The 20,891-nt window shown below is 44.6% G+C and overlaps 1 long non-coding RNA gene across 1 annotated transcript in view; it reads right to left on the bottom strand.

Moving 5' to 3' along the window:
- Positions 1–20,297, bottom strand: part of LOC117080932 — a 35,415-nt gene extending 15,118 nt beyond the window's left edge. The window contains exon 1 of the long non-coding RNA XR_004436012.1: positions 20,182–20,297. This is a non-coding gene — a long non-coding RNA (uncharacterized LOC117080932). The remainder of the gene's footprint in view (positions 1–20,181) is intronic.
- Between the last annotated feature and the right edge of the window lie 594 nt (positions 20,298–20,891).

Here is a 20,891-nt window from a genome sequence, read left to right as displayed (position 1 = left end):
TCCCGCTCTGGAAAAATGCCTGCAGCTTTTCCCAGTGTCTTTCTCTCACAGCCTCTCCAAGCCTCTCCCCAAGTTAGTTCTAGAGCTTGGAAGAAACAAAAGTGTCCCCCCAAATCCCTTAGCCTGGGTTACTTGGATCCCCAGCGGAAAGGTGAGTCACAAACAGAGGCTCTTTTCCTCTCTTGTGTACTAGGCTTCACCCACTTTTATCAGCCAGTCACTTTTATTTTGGGGGCTGTTTGCCAGTGTTCTCCTCCCTGGGATCTGGGATGTCCTTCATGATTCCAGTGGATTCTCATTTTCTGTCTTGAATTAAAGCTCACATGGCCGATCTTTATGTACTTTCTTGCTATTTCCAAGTGGCTGAGGCATGATAAAAGCCTGTAAACCACCACCTTGGGAGGAAAAAACCTCAACTTTGTATGAAAGTTGCATGGTAATATCTCATCTCCTTTAGGAGACTGAAAGCTCTTGAAAGCAGAGCCTGTATCTGTATGTGACACACAACACTTGAACATATTAGTGCTTAATATGTACTGAATAAGCACATACGAATGCATGCATGGACTCATATACTTGTGTGAACACCATACCTTGCTCACTAAACGTATGGTCATTCATGGAGACAAAGGCATAAATAAATCACCATATAAATCCATCACTTAACCACGCATTTACAATGTGCTCATGGTGAGAGCTGTGCATTTGTAACTGCATGCCCATGGGTATTCATGCTTGAAGAAAAAAGAAAGATAAACCCTTTGAACAAACGGGCAATGACTCTCTGTCTCTGAGTGCTTCAGGTCATCCTAACACGGGTGCCTGTGTGAAAGAAAATGAAAACCCTGGTGTTGCTCTGAAAATGCCAGGTCAGATGAAAGAGCTGCTGGGACTGGAAGAAATCCATATGCACTGGCTACCTCTGAGGACTGGGGCCAAGACAGGCTGCCACTGATGAGGTAAAGAAACCCAAGCTAAGAATGTGCTTAGAGGGAAGAGAAGTAAACTACGGACAATTCCAGAATGGCTCTAAATGGCAAACATCCTCCCAAATATACAGCAAACAACAGTGACATGACTGACGTGTAGAGCTGTGTGTGTGTGCTTGTGTGTGTGTGTGTGTATTCAGGGTGGAGAGGAATACGAGAATGAATGAATGAATGAATTCAGGGCACCCTGATAAATTCCCCCAGGGATAAAATCCAAAGCATCTGCTTCTAAGAGATAAACAGAAAGCTCTGCTCCTCAGAGGCATGGCCAGTGGCTGAACACAGAGCTAATCTCCTCTGCAATGGGTCCCAGGCACCGCGGCAAATGTGTGTCAAAAAAAAAAAAAAAGGTAAAAAACAATCTCACTAAAGGCAGTTATGTGAATTCAAATACTCTTTGCAGTTTGGATGAAAGCAACCAAAATTGATGTTGTTTCAAAAAGACTAGAGGCGCCAGAGCAGAGAAATAGATTAATTTTGGCTGTGGAGATGAAGAGGACTCCCTGGCTAACAGGGTGGGGCCCCGCCAGCTGCCAATGAGCATGAAAATGCTGTGCGTTTTCCAAGCACTATGTGCTCCTCCGTGAGCTTTCCCATTTATTGTGTCGTTTGATCTTCCAAGCACCAAGGTGAGTAAGCAATGCAGGGGTTGTTACTCCTCTGCCATGGAATTTAGCTGATGCCCAATATCCCCCCAGCCTGGAATCCATCTCCATTATGACCAATCTGTGACTTCAGGGCAGTGCTTCTCAAGCTTTTATGTAAACATCACCTGGAGTATGCACATATGGAAATTCAGATTCCAACTCCACAAGTGTGGGATAGGGCCTGGGATTCTGCATTCTAACATGCTCCTAAATGAGCCCCTTGTAGGTGTAGAATCATATAGCTTTGGACACCATATCCATGAGCGCTGGGTTTCCATAAAAGTCAGGTTATAAGCTCTTCGTTTGGCCAGACATTTTTTAAGCTACTAAAATCCTCGGCCAGATGTCACAAGTAGATCCCAGTTAGGACTGAGTGGTCTTTAGTTCCCAGATGCATAATCACCTGCAGGAGACACCTTCCCAATCCCTACTTAAGACCCTGGAAAAGTCCCAGCCCCTCTCTGGATTTCCATTTCTCCATTTGTACAAAATCAAAGCACATCCTCTCCTAGGCCCCACATGAAGAAGCCCAGAGAGGATTTCTTGTTTGGATTTATTTGGCTGTGATGAAGCGCCACAAAAGGTCCCGGAACACTGAGACTCCATAGCGAGTTCATTCCCATCGACATACAAGGAAAATGTGAAGAACCTCAACATACTCCATCACCATCTTTGTCCCCCACCCAGGGTGAGAGAACAGGCACGTTACCACCATCCAGTCTTTCCTGAGAATGACGGAATGCCAAAGGAGGATCTTACCCGGCATCCCAGAGCAAGGTAAAGATCGATCCTAATGCCCTGATTTTGACCCTACACAATAGCATTAAGAGTACAGAGAAGGTCCACTCCAGACCCTGTTTGCCTGCAGAATAGCAAAGTTTTGCTGCCTGATCCTTCCTCTGGAAGCTTCATCCCAGAGGGGCACCCACTAGGTACCAGCTGGAGCTCTCCTGTATGAGGTGTCTGTCAACCCCTGCTGGGAGGTGTCCCCCTAGTCTGGAGGCACAGGGATCAGGGGCCTACTTGAGGAGGCAGTCTGTCCCTTAGCAGAGCTCGAGTTCTGTGCTGGGAGATGGGCTCAAAACCACGATGAGATATCATCTCATGCCAGTTAGAATGACAATCATTAAAAAGTCAGGAAACAACAGATTCTGGAGAGGATGTGGAGAAATAGGAACACTTCTACACTGTTGGTGGGAGGGTAAATTAGTTCTACCATTGTGGAAGACAGTGTGGTGATTCCTTAAGGATCTAGAACCAGAAATACCAATTGACCCAGCAATCCCATTACTGGGTATATACCCAAAGGATTATAAATCATTCTACTATAAAGACACGTGCACACGTATGTTTATTGCAGCACTATTCACAATAGCAAAGGCTTGGAACCAACCCAAATCCCCATCAATGATAGACTGGATAAAGAAAATGTAGTACATATACACCATGGAATACTATGCACCATACAAAATGATGAGTTCATGTCTTTGCGGGGACATGGATGAAGATAGAAGCCATCATTCTCAGCAAACTAACACAGGAACAGAAAACCAAACACTGCATGTTCTCACTCATAAGTGGGAGTTGAACAATGAGAACACATGGACACAGGGAGAGGAACATCACACACCGGGGCCTGTCAGCTGATGGGGCACTAGGGGAGAGATAGCACTAGGAGAAATACCTAATGTAGATGATGGTATGCATCTACATCATTGGTTGATGGGTGCAGCCAACCATGATGGCATGTGTACACTTGTATAACAAACCTTCATATTCTTCACATGTATCCAAGAACTTAAGTATAATTTTTTAAGAAAAGAGTACAGAGGAAAGGCCAGTTCCCATCTAGCCCCCTCACTGACTAAGCACAATGCTTGCATTCCACATTAAAGCATATTCTACCAAGTCCTTTTCACCCTCAGAAATGTCTTTCTCCAACTATAAACATTCCTGGGAGGACTGTTTAATACCTTTGAACCTTAATCATTTAACAAGATCAAGGGAATTTATGTATTAGATTTCTTGTAACAACCAGCTCACACAAAGGCACTCCCAGAACAGGGTGAGGGACAGGCACAAGCAGTAAGAGTGGACCCCTAAAAGCACCCATGAGAAGTCACCAAAGACTACCATTGCCTGCTTCTCCGCTTTGCATAAAACCAGACCTGTTTCTACATTTCCACCAATACTGCCCGAGAAGCCCTGAGTCTCTGGATGGTCTTCAGAATTCACAAAGATGCCCTGTCCAGCCACAGCCTTTCTTCTGCCCGGCCCCACCCATGATAAGGATGAGCTATGCTTGTTCCAGCTGTGCAGGAGACTCCGTGTTGTTTCAGAGCACGTGGCGTGGGGATGAGGAGATGCAGTTCCCTGATGCAGTGGCTCAGCACTGCACAGGCACCCCTCATGCAGCCTGTTCTCAGCGGGCCCACTGAGAAGACAAAGAATGAGAACTCCAGCATCCTGATTCCTCACTCCAGGACCCACTGCCTTGGCCTCAGAGCCAGCCCCAGATGCCCTTCTGCGAACCTCCAGGAAAAATTAAATCCTCACAAAACACCCTTTAATTTTATCCACTTGCCTTAATGAAGGTTCCGGTATTAATGACCTCGGAGGCTTTTTGTCTGACAGTTCTGCTGGTAACAAACCCTGTGCTATTTCCCCCGCCCAACAGCCTGAAATCTCAAGCGTCGCTGCTAATCTTATTTTCTATTTCTGGGCTATATTGCATTAGCACCTTTTTATTTCTCCTGGCATGTTTGACAGTGAGTTCAGGCCAGTGAGAATCATCTCTTTGTGCTGGCAAATAGGGATTGCATCGGCTGTTTGAGAATAATGACTTATAGTTAAAATTACCCCCAGGATGTCATAATTACATGGTTGCAGCTTTCTTCTTTGACAAGTTGGAGAGGCGGAGTTCAGGTGGCCTACGGGAAGTTGCTTGGGGTGGAGGAGAAAGATGGATAAACAAATGTGTACCCAGAGCCCCCCAGGAAGCTTGAGGACCTAGAACAGAGGCTGAAGCTGTAGCATGCTGTGAGCAGGTAGGAAAGAGCTATTCAGCCCTATCTGCCCACCTCCTGCACATACACACACACACACACACACTCCTTCTGCCCGCTCAGAGTTAAAATGAAAGGGCCACCACACTAGCTTCACTGAGGGTGGCATGATTTTCACGATCCCCCAGACTCCCCAAAACCATGAACGTCACACCCTATGGGCTTTACTGCAGCATCTGAAATTTACAAATGAAATATCCCTTTGACCTAACTCATTAAACAAAAGGTCTCTGCTGAAGCCAAGCATTATTTGGGAGATTTGGGAGGAGTTTCATCATTAACATTAATAGTCGGTTAGGTTAACTCATGGTATTCTGCGACCAAGGTTTTTTTTTATTTTATTTTATTTTTTTATTATACTTTAAGTTCTAGGGTACATGTGCATAACGTGCAGGTTTGTTACATATGTACACTTGTGCCATGTTGGTGTGCTGCACCCATCAACTCATCAGCACCCATCAACTCGTCATTTACATCAGGTATAACTCCCAATGCAATCCCTCCTCCCCCTCCCCCCTCCCCATGATAGGCCCCGGTGTGTGATGTTCCCCTTCCCGAGTCCAAGTGATCTCATTGTTCAGTTCCTACCTATGAGTGAGAACATGCGGTGTTTGGTTTTCTGTTCTTGTGATAGTTTGCTAAGAATGATGGTTTCCAGCTGCATCCATGTCCCTACAAAGGACACAAACTCATCCTTTTTTATGGCTGCATAGTATTCCATGGTGTATATGTGCCACATTTTCTTAATCCAGTCTGTCACAGATGGACATTTGGGTTGATTCCAAGTCTTTGCTATTGTGAATAGTGCCGCAATAAACATACGTGTGGCATGTGTCTTTATAGCAGCATGATTTATAATCCTTTGGGTATATACCCAGTAATGGGATGGCTGGGTCATATGGTACATCTAGTTCTAGATCCTTGAGGAATCGCCATACTGTTTTCCATAATGGTTGAACTAGTTTACAATCCCACCAACAGTGTAAAAGTGTTCCTATTTCTCCACATCCTCTCCAACACCTGTTGTTTCCTGACTTCTTAATGATTGCCATTCTAACTGGTGTGAAATGGTATCTCATTGTGGTTTTGATTTGCATTTCTCTGATGGCCAGTGATGATGAGCATTTTTTCATGTGTCTGTTGGCTGTATGAATGTCTTCTTTTGAGAAATGTCTGTTCATATCCTTTGCCCACTTTTTGATGGGGTTGTTTGTTTTTTTCTTGTATATTTGTTTGAGTTCTTTGTAGATTCTGGATATTAGCCCTTTGTCAGATGAGTAGATTGCAAAAATTTTCTCCCATTCTGTAGGTTGCCTGTTCACTCTGATGGTAGTTTCTTTTGCTGTGCAGAAGCTCTTTAGTTTAATTAGATCCCATTTGTCAATTTTGACTTTTGCTGCTGTTGCTTTTGGTGTTTTAGACATGAAGTCCTTGCCCATGCCTATGTCCTGAATGGTACTACCTAGGTTTTCTTCTAGGGTTTTTATGGTATTAGGTCTAACATTTAGTCTCTAATCCATCTTGAATTAATTTTCATATAAGGAGTAAGGAAAGGATCCAGTTTCAGCTTTCTACGTATGGCTAGCCAATTTTCCCAGCACCATTTATTAAATAGGGAATCCTTTCCCCATTTCTTGTTTCTCTCAGGTTTGTCAAAGATCAGATGGCTGTAGATGTGTGGTATTATTTCTGAGGACTCTGTTCTATTCCATTGGTCTATATCTCTGTTTTGGTACCAGTACCATGCTGTTTTGGTTACTGTAGCCTTGTAGTATAGTTTGAAGTCAGGTAGCGTGACGCCTCCAGCTTTGTCCTCTTGACTTAGGATTGTCTTGGCAATGCGGGCTCTTTTTTGGTTCCATATGAACTTTCAAATTGTCCCTGTTTGCAGATGACATGATTGTATATTTAGAAAACCCCATTGTCTCAGCCCAAAATCTCCTTAAGCTGATAAGCAACTTCAGCAAAGTCTCAGGATACAAAATTAATGTGCAAAAATCGCAAGCATTCTTATACACCAGTAACAGACAAACAGAGAGCCAAAGCATGAATGAACTTCCATTCACAATTGCTTCAAAGAGAATAAAATACCTAGGAATCCAAGTTACAAGGGATGTCAAGGACCTCTTCAAGGAGAACTACAAACCACTGCTCAGTGAAATAAAAGAGGACACTAACAAATGGAAGAACATACCATGCTCATGGATAGGAAGAATCAATATCGTGAAAATGGCCATACTGCCCAAGGTTATTTATAGATTCAATGCCATCCCCATCAAGCTACCAATGAGTTTCTTCACAGAATTGGCGACCAATGTTTTCACGTTGACTTTTAGGAGTGAAATAAACATTCTCTTCTGTGAACCGCACGGCAGAAGACAGTGGGTACATGGCGCTGCGGATGAAACTCTGCCCACTCAGCTCCCACCCCACCCCACCCCACCCCAGGCACTTCCAATGGGGGAGGCTGCTGGGGTTCTGGCTTGACAACCATGCTGTCTGAGCTTGTAGCAGGGCACGGGGGGAGAGCTATGGAATTGATGAGTTTTGATATCCAGAGACTAGGAAAGGCAAATGTTGAAACGCTGATTCCTGTGAAGGTAGGAGGGAGGTCAAAGGGCAAGGCCCTGCCACCTGCCAGGGTGATGAAGGTCGTGGGCCAATGGGGAAATGGTGAAGGGTCAAGAAACAAACAACTAGAAATAAGACCAGAGATGAGAGGAGCATACCCTAGGAGGGGACAAATCACACCAAGGGCCCGGGGCAGCCTAGTGGTTGTGAACTTGGCCTTTGGCTCCATCACCCAAGTAATGGAACGAGACCACGTCGACCCGAGTGTTGGTGGGCAGATTACTTAACTTCTCTGTGACTCAGTGGCATCATTTCTAAAATGAGAAGGATAGCGTTACCTAAATGTGTTAGTACAGGTGAAGTGCTGAAAACAGTGAGGCCCGCGGCTTGTCCTTAATAAGCAAATGATATTAATATTATTTTCATGTAGCTGTTATTTTTAGAACTTCTCCCCCAGACCCCCAATTTTTATCTTGCTCTTCTCCCTTGGAAGTCTCCAAAATTCTGCATCAGCCCCTGAGGAAGGGAGACAGGGGAATATTCCAGGGGAGATATGGAAGCTGAATTGGTTGAGTGCCAAGGAGCCGCAGTGAGGCGTCAATGAGGGGATCCCAGGTATTTATCTGTCAGGAAGGTAAGCAGGAGCCATGAGGGGCACTAGGAAGTGAGGTGGGGGCACATGGGAAAGAGGATTTTTTAAGCACAACTTCTAATCTGTGTAATTACTGCTGCTGGGCCAAGGCACAAGTCGGGAGGAAGCTTGTAGCCCATATTTTTGTTGTTGTTGTTGTTTTTGTCGCCATTAGAGAGACCTTGAGACCTCCCTCAGGTTTTGAAACAAAATTACATATTTTTTCCTGCAGCAGGGCCGACTCAGCATGCAGGAATGAGGCTGCATCACAGCCTCCCAGGATTGTCAATTGAGGCTCCAGCAGACACAAGTGTGCATCAGGCTCTTTTTGCAAATGACACTAATTAATGTGGGGATTAATGAAAAAGCAAATGCACTTCGGCTCCTTGATTGAAATCCTAAATGTTCTCCCAGACACCCCCATATTTCCACATGGGCTTTGGCAGCCGCTTGTGCTGGGACAGCTGTCTAACAAAAGAAGCACCTCACATGGTCCGCAGTCTCCACACCAGGCCTGTCACTCCAGCTAACCCGCCACCTAAGGACCTGGCCCACGTTTCAGCTGGTCTCAGGTCATGGAGGGTGCAGCTACAATCAGCACAGAGACGGGAGGCAAATAGGTGGTATGATCTCATGCAGGAATCCGGAAAACACAATCATAAGGCCAGCTTTACCTTCTACTAGTCAGGGTACCTAAACTGAATGTCCTCCACTGTTATAATAATAATGACACTGCCCCATGCACCTTACAGGTAATGGCGAAGAACTGTGGCAATGGGTGCTGAAGAGTCTTTAAACCCCAAAGCATTGCACAGATGTGATTATTTGGATGGTACTTGGAGACACAGAAGGTGGGGAAAATCGATCCTGCAACGCCATGGGGCCCAGTGGAAGTCTTGGTAGAGTAGAAGGAGAGAGTCTGTGTCTAAAGTGGAGGTCAGGTGAACACTAATTTCTCTAGTGACAGCTGTACAAGTGTGGGACTAGAGACAGTCCCAGACCAAGCCAGACTAGCCCTTTTTCCTGACAATGAAGATGCTGTCCCCACAGAGACCTTCCTAAGCTCGCCCTTACCTGATGCTGCCCTGAGGACCCCAGTCCACAGGGAGCTCTGCCCCACCTCATTGCAAGTGGTCTGTTTTCTTTCTTCTGTGCAGATGTCTTTTTACCTCTCATATGCAGTAAGATCTCTGAGCCTCTGCCTGCTGTATGCTGTTCATTTCTTCATGTCTGAATGCCCCTGTGACACCAGGCGCATGGCCTGGTGCATATAGTAGGCTAAAACGCAGATATTAGCCAATAGCCTGAGCTGTTCTCCTTCATTCTCGCAGTACCTGACTGTGTAAGGATGCCCTGGCTTCTCCGTTTCCTATGATCTGCTTTGCTGTAGCTCCTTGCCTGCAGAACCTCGTTGAAAGCTTGACCCAATGCCCTTACCAAGATGCCTCTGCTCTATCACTACAAAGGCTGGGCTTGGGGCAGGAGATTGGGCAATGGCTGTACACAGGCACAGAGGTCCTCTTCTCTTGAAGGAAGTGATCCCTTTCCCACACCCATCCACACCCTCCAGAGAAACAACTAGGACAAAGCTTTGCAGTGTGGACATATGAGGAAGTGGTCATTGAAAGATGCGGCCTCAGGTCAGCAGACCTGGGTCATCATCTCTTTATCATTATGGATCATTATCTTCATCTCTCTGAGTCTTAACTTCCTCATCTATAAAATGAAGGATGTGAGCCAGGTGATCCCTGCAGTTCCTGCCACCTCTAAGATTCCTTGACTCACCAAGGAAGGAGGGAGGGCAGCCAGAAGTGACAAGAACCTGGGTTAAACCGAGTCTGTCCCCACACGTTGGGGCTTTATTTCTGCAGAATTCTCCATCCCAGTCCCTTTCCTAACCATGGGCAAAAACAGCTCAGGCAGCAATGAAGGTGTGACTATAGCTGAGCAGTTGGATTTAAATCCCACAGAGCCATGGTGCTGGGAAGAGGGGCTGCCCTGGCCAGTCTATCAAAAGACCATTCCAACCAACCGATGTCTTATACATTGGTTTACACACATACCCTATATTGTGTCAATTACCCATCAGTAACACTGTTGAAATCTGAAAAAGTATTACTTACGAAGTTGTGCTAAGAGAACATCTGTTTATTACTTATTTCCCATCTTTTTTTTTTTTTTTTTTTTTTTGAGAAGGAGTCTCGTCATCACCCAGGCTTGACTGAAGTGGTGTGATCTCAGTTCACTGCAATCTCTGCCACCTAGGTTCAAGCGATTCTCTTCCCTCAGCCTCCCAAGCAGCTGGGATTACAGGTGCCCACCACCACCCCTGGGTAATTTTTATATTTTTAATAGAAACAGGTTTCACCACATTGGCCAAGCTGCTCTTGAACTCCTGACCTTAGGTGATCTGCCCTCCTCAGCTTCCCAAAGTGCTAGGACTATAGGCGTGAGCCATCACACCTGGCCTTCCCCATCATTTTTGCAATATCACTTTGCTATTTGTATACAGGCCAGAGGAAGGAGAGGATTGTGTAGGAGGCTTTATCTACGCTCACATTCTCTTGCTTCATTATGGCTGTGAAATAAATTACACAATACTCTGAAAAAAGAGGGTCAATCCCTTTTAGGGTTGGCAGCTGGTGTTTAAATCCTGATTTTGCCTCTTTCGAGATGTGTGATTTGGGACAGGTAACAATTGCCCTGATCCTCAGTTTACTCATTTGTTAGTTATTTGTTTATTCATTTGTTAAACTCATTTGTTAGATGACATTTATACCTATCAGATATGGTTGTGGTCTTCACAACCACACACTTGGCCCCCAGCATATTCTAAGTGCTCAGTAAATGGTAGTATAGGGATAAAAGTAGAAGCCAGAATTGCATGTGGAAGTCAGACCAGGGCCACCTTAAGTTTTACCCTCCTTCTGAGTTCCAGCCTGTTTTTGTGAAAAATTTTAGGTCACTCTTTTAAATGGAATACATCTTAGAAATTATCCTTCAGGATCAAAATTATCATGGGTGACATATTAGGGTCCAGCATTAGCTAGGCTGGCTCCAAATCTGATATTCACAGGCTTCTTTGGGTTGCATTTTTTTTTTCCCGTAATACAACCTCTTGCTCCATTTTTTCTAAGGTAGGACCTTATACCCTGTGCTCCCTGGCCTTCCATACCATGCTGCCTCCCAGGCCCCAGTTCCAGGCTGTGACCCCTCTATTGCAGGAAAATACAAACAGTCTCCTGTCTTGGCATCTTAAAGTTGTGTCATAACACTCTTGAAATGGCAATTTCTTTTCTGTTGTTCAGTTGAATACATTTTTAAAGAAGATTCCCTTGGCTGCTGGCTCCTCGCTTTTCTTTCTGGTTAGATGCAATAACTACAATCTTTCACGTACTTACAAGTCAATTTTCCTTTAATGATGATTTTACCTGCTTTGAAGCTTATCAGAAGGAGGGTTCATGCACCTCGGGTCTTGGCTTGAAGCTTTCAGTGGGCCGCGGCAGCTGTTCTATAGGCAGTTGCACCTGTTTTGAATGTCATCAATGTAATGCTAATATGCAAAGCGATTTGTGATGCAAGAAGCCAGAACCAACAGTGAAAGAACTGTGTTTAGGATTATAAATCACTTCCCCATCAGCTTCTGAGCTTCCTTTGGGATTCAGCTGAAGAGGTTCTGCAGGCAGTGGGACCCTGTGGCATTCCCTCTACTAACTTCTGTTCTCTGAGAGAGGGGTTGAGAGGGACCTTGTTAAATCTAGGCAAGAAGGAATTAGAGGTGGTTAAAGTGGAATAGAGACCATAGGTGGAAAGAGGGAGGAAAGGAAGAAGAGCACACATGAGGCATAAGGCCACAAAGAAACTTGCTGAGATCTGCTTTAGCAATGGCTGATAGCATTTGCAGAGGTTTGAATGGAGATTTACAGAAGGGCTGCTCTACATCTTCCCAGGAAGAAAGGTTCCATTAGGGTTCATTAGAAACTAAAGTCTATAATCCTCATCTCAAGCAAGCCTCCACTTCAAAGTTGCTCTTGTGACTTTGAATTAACCTATTTCAATTAGCAAAACAGGAGGGGTAAAAGTTCAGGGTGCAGAACGAACCGGTGATAGTCTGGCTAGCTCAGAAGCTGAACTTCTTGACTTCTGTGATCCTCCTAAAATGCAATCAGGGCATGGCTGCCTCAGTGGACAAATCTGTAAAATGGATCCAATCAATTTAATAAGGGGTCAGGCCTGGAGAGTTGCCCTCTAATGAGAGCTTTGCTGTTTATTAGGGCCAAGCTCACCTCCTTTCTTTTTCTGAGGAAGAATGTGGCTGGATACAGCATAAAACAATACACAAGCACAGGACATGGCTCTCAAACAACCACCCTTTATGTCACTTAAGTTTCACGCTCACCACAGATTAAAAATAAGTTTGGAACTAGGCTGGAATACTTTAGGCCCAGACATAGAATTCACACTGGGTTTGGCAGTGCTGGTAACCCAGAATTTTTTGGAAAGTTGTCAGAGAAGATTGGGGTTTGGTGTGACAGAGACAACAAGCTGAAGAGGACAGGTAGAGAAACTATCTTATGTCTAAGCTGCTCCTATGCAAGAGTTAAACGATGGTTGCTGTATTCCATCAGCTTCCTGGGATAAACAAGGTGGGGATAACTGCTACATGCAAGATGCCCGTCAACATTCTGCCGCCGCAAGAGCTTCTGTAACCATTAAGAGCTAAATAAAAGCATGAAGTGGCTTATCTCAAATGCAAGACATTGGTGCTTGAGTGCTGCAAGATTTGCAGAGAAGAACTTGTAGTGGGGGAGGGAAAGGGGAAGTGAAACCTGATCTGAAATCTGAAATGTAAAGAATTAGAGTGGAAGTAGGGGAGGGCATTTCAGGTAGAAAGAGTGGCATGAACACAGTGTGGCGATAAGAATGAGTGTCACACCTCAGGGAGACATGGGGAGGGCCCTGCAGCCTAGAATGAGAGAGGCCTTGGTTATGGGGGAGCAATCAGGGCAGACTACCAAAAGGGTCATGGAGTCACCATGCAACACAAAATTAGAAACCCTAAACCATTGGTCTCAGTACTGTGGGCCTGAGACGCAGAGAGTGGGGCATGGGGTGGGGCATCTACTCACAGATTTACCGCCTCAACATGCAAATCTGTTCCCACAGCTGCAAATAGTCTATTCTAATCAACACTAGAGGGGGTTAGCTGCCAGCATGTGAACCCTCAGGTGTCTGCGGCAGGGCAGCTGCCCCAGCGCCACACACTCCCAAGCTGATTCATACTTGTGTCTGGTGACACCTGGGTCTCATCTGTCCTGACAACAACAATGAGAATCACCCAGACAGTCTGTGCAAGAATGTCTCCTAGTCCAGTTTCTGGTGTGATTGTTTTCAAAGCTGCAATAGAATTCTAGTCCCCCCTGGATTTCTTGAGGAGAAAATAACAGTTATTTACTTATTGGGTCTATTAAAAATGCACCCATTATCTGAATGCCTCTAGGCAACCGCACAAAAATATATTTTTAAAAAGATGAGAATCCAATTAAGCAGAGATGCAGATGCTCCTGCAGCAAGTAGGCCAACTAGGCTGTTCCCTGAAGGGTGGATGAGAGCCCAGGAGCAGGATACCCTTGCCTGCCAGTCAGTGCACCCAGGTTTCTCTAAGCCAGAAGGGGAGGAGCTGCAGAGATGCAACCGTCCACCATGTGGTTTCCCATTCTCCTGCTCTGTTTCTTGCCAGTCTTGGACTTCTACAATAGCACTCAGACTGGGCTTAGTGTCTGTGATGAGGTCAGGAAGGAATGCAAGGTAGCTGAGTTAGAAACACCTAGGTCGGAGGTTTGGAAAATGCTGTTAATTAGCTGCCTTGTATGTTATTTTGGCTTCTTGCTCAGCCACAATCTGAAACAGTTTTACAGTAGACTGTACTGTTCCTACAGAAATCTTGTGAGATAGGTAGTGATCTTGCCAAAACTCGCATCTGATGATGTCACTCCCTACTGAGACTCTTCCCGGATTCCCAATGCTTTAGGGTCAAGATCCCTCCCTCACATGATATGTGTGGCACTTGGCGGTCAGACTCCAGGCTAATTCTCCTCACACACCCACCCCAACCCTACTCTAGTCACACACAACTACCTGTAGGTCCTCAATCTGTTTCAAACTAGTCTACACCTCTAGGTCTTTAAAAGCTATCTTATCTCTATATTATCAGTATCGTATCTTCTGCAACTGGACACTTTTTCCTCACCCTTCAGGTCAGCAGAGGTACCACCTACTCCTGGAAGACTTTCCTGGCCTTCCATTCTGGAACAAGTGCTCCAAGTCCTGAAGAATCTGAGTGCACTGTATTGTAACCTCTTGCTGACATGTCTGTCTCTCTGATCAGAACATGAGTTACTCAAACAGAAGGTCTTGTCATTCTGCTCAGGAGTCTCTGTGCCTAGCAGAGAGCATCAAAGCTAAAACAAAGTCTTCCTCTAAGACCTAGTACTGAACCTTGAGTTCTTGAAACCTCAGGCTTTCCTCTCGTGCAAAATAGACATTATAATATTAACTGCTGCCTCATTTGAAAAACTGTGAAGATGTAGTGAGACATTACATAGAGACAACAAACCTGAGCATCTTGTGCCTGGTACGTGACCATTGTCGACAAGACGGAAGGAACAGGTACGTAGCATATGTCATTGACTTTTTCCAAAGAAGAGACTGAGCTCAGAAAAGCGAACTGACTTGCCTGGAGTTGCACAGTAGATAGGAAAATGACAGAACTAGAATACAAACCTGGCCTTAGCTGGCTTCAAACCCCTTCTCATTTTCTGTGCCATTCACAAGCTCTGCAGACCGGAGATACAACTCACTAGCTGATCTCTGCTGAAATGGCATACCCAAGGCAAAGGCACCTCCTCTACAGGAAAACTTAGACTTTTGGGTCCTGCTGGCTGAAGAATTCAGAAATCTTTCTTCACCTTGATTATCTATGGCAGTGATTCCCAAAAACATTTGCTTGTTTCTGTAGACATAGTTGTTTATATCTGGGAAACAATTTTGTTTACTGGAATAAGCAATGGACTGGGAGTCAGCTACTACCCAATAAAATGGCATTATTTAATCAATTCTTTCCTGATGTTTCCTTTTCCCCATTGTAAAATGAAGGTTTTGGAATGAATCACCTATATGGTCCCATCCATCTCTGAACATCTGTGTTACATATGTGAAATAAGACAGCTAATGCATCCCAAAACCAAATTGGTCTTGAATTGCCCATTCTACCAAATCGCATACATTTCTGCTTCCCTCCTTGAGTTTCAATTATCAGCAGCTATGAGTTTGTTGCTGCTCTCCACCAAGGTGAGGTCACAGTGGTGAGGTCAGCTAGGGAGAAAACATTCGTGTCAAATACAGATGGTTCAAGCCTCCCTAAACTCCTCAGTCTCCTGGGGAGGGAGAAGCAGGTGCAGGACATGTAACCTGCACTTTTCCCCAGGACCCTGCTCAGAAGCCGGCTCTTCTCTGCTCCTCAGGTCCAGTGAGGGGATTATCCTGGAAAAGGAAAGACTTAAGAGAACTGACACCTCCCATCAGCTACACTGCACAACATTGATTTGACTGTGGGCCCAGCAATTGCTACTAAGAGACCATTCTCCACGGGGATAGCAGCTGTGGTTGCATTAACTGTCTAGGGGGACCTGCCCTCCCCAGGGGCTCCCACATGCACTCAGCCCCACAGCCCCACTCAGAGAGAGCTTCACTTTCAAGGAAAGCAGCATGTTTACCACCTATGTGTTCATGCACGGGGAGCCTGAGACCTGCATCATCAGTGGGATCATTCACAGAGGGACTGACTTTGCTGCAGCTGAGAATATCATTGTCATAAACTTTTCTGTCTGGACTAGATCATGGAGAGTCATCAGATAACCCTCCTTACTTGTTGTTAGAGTCAGGGAGCTACCATTGAGATCTCACATCTACTCTAGGCTACCCTTTATTTACTGAAGAGAAGGCCCCTGTTTGCCAGCACCATCATTGTGGCTGGGCTCGGACAATGCTCAGATTGCTCTGTCTACCAGAGCAATGCTATCAGAGCAGTCCAATGGGACTAGCATTTCTTCTATTCACACTAGTCCCATCCATCTGGATAGGTTTGTAGTGGGGATTAAATAAATTAATACCCGCAAAGCTCCTACAACAGTGTCTGGTACATAGTAAGTGGTATAAAAGTATTAGTTGTTATTTTTATTTATTCACTGCAATGAGTATGTAGGGAGCACTTACAAAGTGTTGGGAAATGTACCAGACATTGAATATGTAACAGTGGACAATGGCGGCCTGCTTCCTCCTAGCCCTCAAGGAGCTTAGACTCTACGGGCAGAATCTATGGGCATTCACAGAGACTTTCCCCAGAGGATAAAAACCTGCCCTGTGAAGTGAGAAGAGCAGTCATTCAATTTCTCACTTTCGGAGTTGAGAGGTGAGCTCAAACTGACCTGCTGCTTGAGAGGCAGGGGTAGGGAAGCACCCTCTGAGCCTCCGTTGAGCTTACCAAGGCAACTAGACGTCAAAGCTGGTCCCCTAGACTAAAAGCCTATCCCATGTTTTTTCAACCTCATGTTTATCTACGGAAAAACCATTTTTGTAAGACCCCCCGATTTTGTCTCCTAGCAGAGTCTTTCCAGTTAGAATTAATCCCCAAAACGACCCTTTCAGCAAAATTGTCTGTGAGAGTTAATATTGTCAACTTTATTGGATTGAAGGATGAAAATTATTGTTTCTAAGTGTTGCCAGAGGAGGTTAACATTTGAGTCAGTGGACTGGAAGAGACAGACCCACCCTCAATGTGGGTGGGCACCATCCAATCAGCTGCCAGCGTGGCTAGAAAAAGCAAGCAGAAGAAGGTGGAAGGGGCAGACTTGCAGAGTCTTCCAGCCTTCATCTTTCTCTTGTGCTGGATGTCGAACATCAGACTCCAAGTTCTTTGGCTTTTGGACTCATGGACTTATACCAGCGCCTTGCCAGGTGCTCTCAGGGGTTTGGCCAGAGACTGAAGGCTGCACTGTCAGCTTCCCTACTTTTGAGGTTTTGGGGCTTGGACTGGCTTCTAAACCAATACTGGTTTTCTTGCTCCTCAGCTTGCAGACAGCCTACTGTGGGGCTTGACCTTGTGATTGTGAGTCAATGTTTCTTAACAAATTCTCTTTCATTTATACGTATATCCTGTTAGTTCTGTCCCTCTAGAGAACCCTAATACATTGTCCTTTGTCCCCCAAAAAAATCGAGAAAATGATCCCATGGCCACTCTCAGTCACCCCATTTTTGGTACCCCATAAAATCTTATTATTAGGTGATGCTTGATGCTAAAAGGTCAGTCTCTCCACTGCAGCTAAAACATTTCACCATCTCCTTTTCATAATACATGGAAAATAGCCATTCAACCCCCTCCAGTGAATACCCCTGGGAGGAGTGCCCAGACTTCTGAAATGCCAACCATACATCGCCTCAAGAAAGTCTGAAATTCCTCTTAGGAATTGATTTTAATTGATTCATCATTCAACGAATATCGAGTACATAGTATATGCTAGGCACTAGGGGATGAAAAAAATAATAAACATTTCTTCATTCAAGTAGCTCACATTCCTGAAGGGAAGACAAATGTAGACAACTTACAACACAGTTGAATGAGTTTGATAATAGAAATATGCATCTAGTGTCTCCTTGTTGCAGGGTAATTTGTTTAAAATGTTATCCCATTGTTGACAGGCTTTTCGTCCTCAACTACTGCTGCTGCCCATCTTCTCTGGCAATTCCCTGGATATGCCATATTGGTTAATTCCTTCGCCTGCCATGCCCTTCTCTACTGCTCCTTGTCCTTATAGCAAACTCCTATTCATCCTTTAAAACCCTTTTCAGACTATTCCAACCTTTGTTTTTTAGATGGATTCTGGCTCTGTTGCCCAGGCTGGAGGGCAATGGCACAATCTTGGCTTACTGTAACCTCTGCCTCCTGGGTTCAAGCGATACTCCTGCCTCAGGTTCCCGAGTAGCTGGGACTACAGGCTCGCACCAGCATGCCCAGTTAATTTTTTTGTATTTTTAGTAGAGACAGGGTTTCACCATTTTGGCCAGGATGGTTTTGATCTCTTGAACTCATTATCCACCCACCTAGGCCTCCCAAAGTGCTGAGATTACAGGTGTGAGCCACCACGCCCAGCTGACTCTTCCAACCATTTTAAGCATTCTCTTTTCTATACTATTGCTTTACTTTTCCATATTTCTGTTTTCACACATGATGTTCTATAAGCTAATGAATTATTTGTGTATCCACATTCTTTACCACACCATATGTTTCTTTAGGGCCTAATACAGTACCTAACCTATAGTAGATATTCTTAAATGTTCATTGATGTGTACAAGATACAATAGTAATACTACTGTGACCACCACGAATAACTACTATTTTTGGAATTTTCATTAGCCAGGCATTATGATAAGTGCCTCATGTGTATTTCTTCAGTTTTTCCTCAAAACAACGTTGAAGTATCATAGATGTCATCTGTAGTCGGTTATCTTTCACAGATAATGTATTGTATAAATTATTACTCTCCTCCACTTCTCTCTCTCTCTCTCGTACACATCCATGCAATCTTATAAGCCATCTCAGAACCTCATTTACTATTTTTAGGGGTTCATAATCTGACTTAGCTATCTCACTTCTGTATTCCCACTGTACCCTGCATATGTCCATGTAAGTGCATCTTAGTCTAGTGTAACTATTGATTTGGTTGTTTGCTTCCTTCTTTAGAAATGCCTTGAAGTCAGGCATGGCCCCTTCCCTTTTTTATCCCAAATGACTCTCATGGTGCCTATAATATAATAAGTGTTGAATAAACATGTATGGTAAAAGGAAAGAAGAAAGGAAGAACGGAGGAGAGGAAATAAGAGAGAAAGAGCAATATTTTCCATGGACCAGGTGAGTTGGTTCATGGAAAACAGTCAAGCAAAGGAAAAAGAGCAAGATCAGTGGGCATATTTGTGTCTTTATAGGTAGCTTCTAATAAATCTGGACATTTATAACTAGTGAGTTATCAATCACTTGCTATATGACAATCATCCTCATTTTACAGAGAAGAAAACTAGGGAATCTTAGTGAAACAACCATCAAATTCTCAGTTGACCTTAGACAAAGAACTCTTTTACTTCTATCCTATTGCTTTAACTCTTGGATATAATACTTCTCACTGACAGCCCCACTGGTCTCTTGCATGCTTTATCTCTCCAAGCAAAAGTGGGCAGGACCAATGGAAATTGTGTATGTATCTATTTATTTAATAACATTTCTTACTATCAATTCTGTTCCAGGTCCTCTACCAGGCACTGGGGACACAGGGTGCAGTCCTGTAAGAGCTTTTCAGAAAGGCAGTTATACACCACTTTCATGCAGCCTACGATTCAGACCATCCAAAGTTAGCACATTAATGGTGGAAACACCTGTGTGCTCAGGTAGCCAATAAAGCTTTTAAACCTACTTAAGAAGCAAGGAAAGAGAAAGAATAAATGCCTGAAATTGAATTGGCCTGGGATTTTAGCCTGTGATTTGGAGTGACTTTGGGGGAAAACAAGTTAGGCATAGACAAATAAATGTAACACATGTCCACATGATTTTTCCCACATCATATTAAACAATCATTTTATCTGTGATAAATGCATTTCCAGAGAAAATCTCCAGATTTATTAGAAGCCATTTACAAAAACCAGGCAACTTGCAGTTCCTACTACCCACATTTTGTTATCTGACTTGTAGCCAACCTCCTGCAGATCCCAAAACTCATCATGTCCCTAAGACACAGAAGGAGAGGTGGGTTGTACTCACAACTCCCCATGGAGGAGAATACTCAGAGTGGTCCAACAGTCCTCCCTGGATCTCTTTCTCCATCTTTTCCACTAATAGGTACAATGCAATAGGTGTATCACCCTCCTCCCAGTTCCCAACTTCCACACGAGGCCATTCCTCACGGTTGGTCTAGTCCCCAAAGAGCCACTCACTAACTCTCAGCTGGTTAGTTTTATAGGATCAGCCAGGTTCCCACTTAGGCTGAGGAGAAGGAAATCCAGCTCCTTTGGGTTCAGAAGCAAGCCCTTTCCGCCCCCAACCCCGCCGCCCCATCTAGAGGCACTGCTTCTCTTATCCTTCACCCTGTGACCTCTCAGACACCTGTGGGAAGGTCCCACGCAAGTATCAAGGGGTCACCCGGTACCTGATACCCAAAGCGCTCCCCACCCACCTAGGCTCCTCAGACAGCAGGAAGTGGATTATAACCTGTAATTTCTCATCTCAGTTAGCAGGTGACAGGCTCCCATAACATGGCATCCATATGGCGTCACCCCTTCTGTTGAGCACAATTTTAGGGCAAGATTCATACCGCTTCTCTCTGTGCTCAAAATAGATGCCCAAAATTGGGATAGAATTTACATAAGTTGGCTGAAGAGACTGTGTTCAATTAAAAAGCTTTTGTTGCCAAGGAATTTTTTTAGTTGATACATATGCTCCTTTATTGCAGTCCTTTGAGGGGAAAGATTGCGGCACTCTCTCTTCTCTCTCTCCGTCTTCCTCCCGCTCTGCCTCCCCCACCTAGTAAATAAGGAGTGGGGTGGATATCTCCCCGGAACCCTGAGTGAGCAGCAAATGAAGAAATCACCCATATGGAAATAACAGGAACCCTGGTCCATGAGAAATAGAAGCCAGTGATGCCCTCTTGCCTAGCCTGGGGCAGCGCAAGCCAAAAAGCTCTTCTCTGTGTGTATTCTGGCCTCTGCCCGAGAAAGAATGGGTCCTCCCGCTTGCAATCACCATAAATCCAATGGGATGTGTTTTCCGTTACACTGACACCGAAGTATGCATTTAAAAATATTGAGTGTGTTTTTTCAATCATAAAATGATACTGTTCTTGTGCAAAAATTTGGGAAACGGAAAAGTGAAAAGGAAGAAAAAATT

Source organism: Trachypithecus francoisi, unplaced genomic scaffold, assembly GCF_009764315.1.
Source record: "Trachypithecus francoisi isolate TF-2019V2 unplaced genomic scaffold, Tfra_2.0 Lachesis_group8, whole genome shotgun sequence".
NCBI lineage: Eukaryota > Metazoa > Chordata > Mammalia > Primates > Cercopithecidae > Trachypithecus > Trachypithecus francoisi.
The sequence above is the reverse complement of the archived record's forward strand: the minus strand, read 5'-3'. Positions and strand labels throughout refer to the sequence as shown.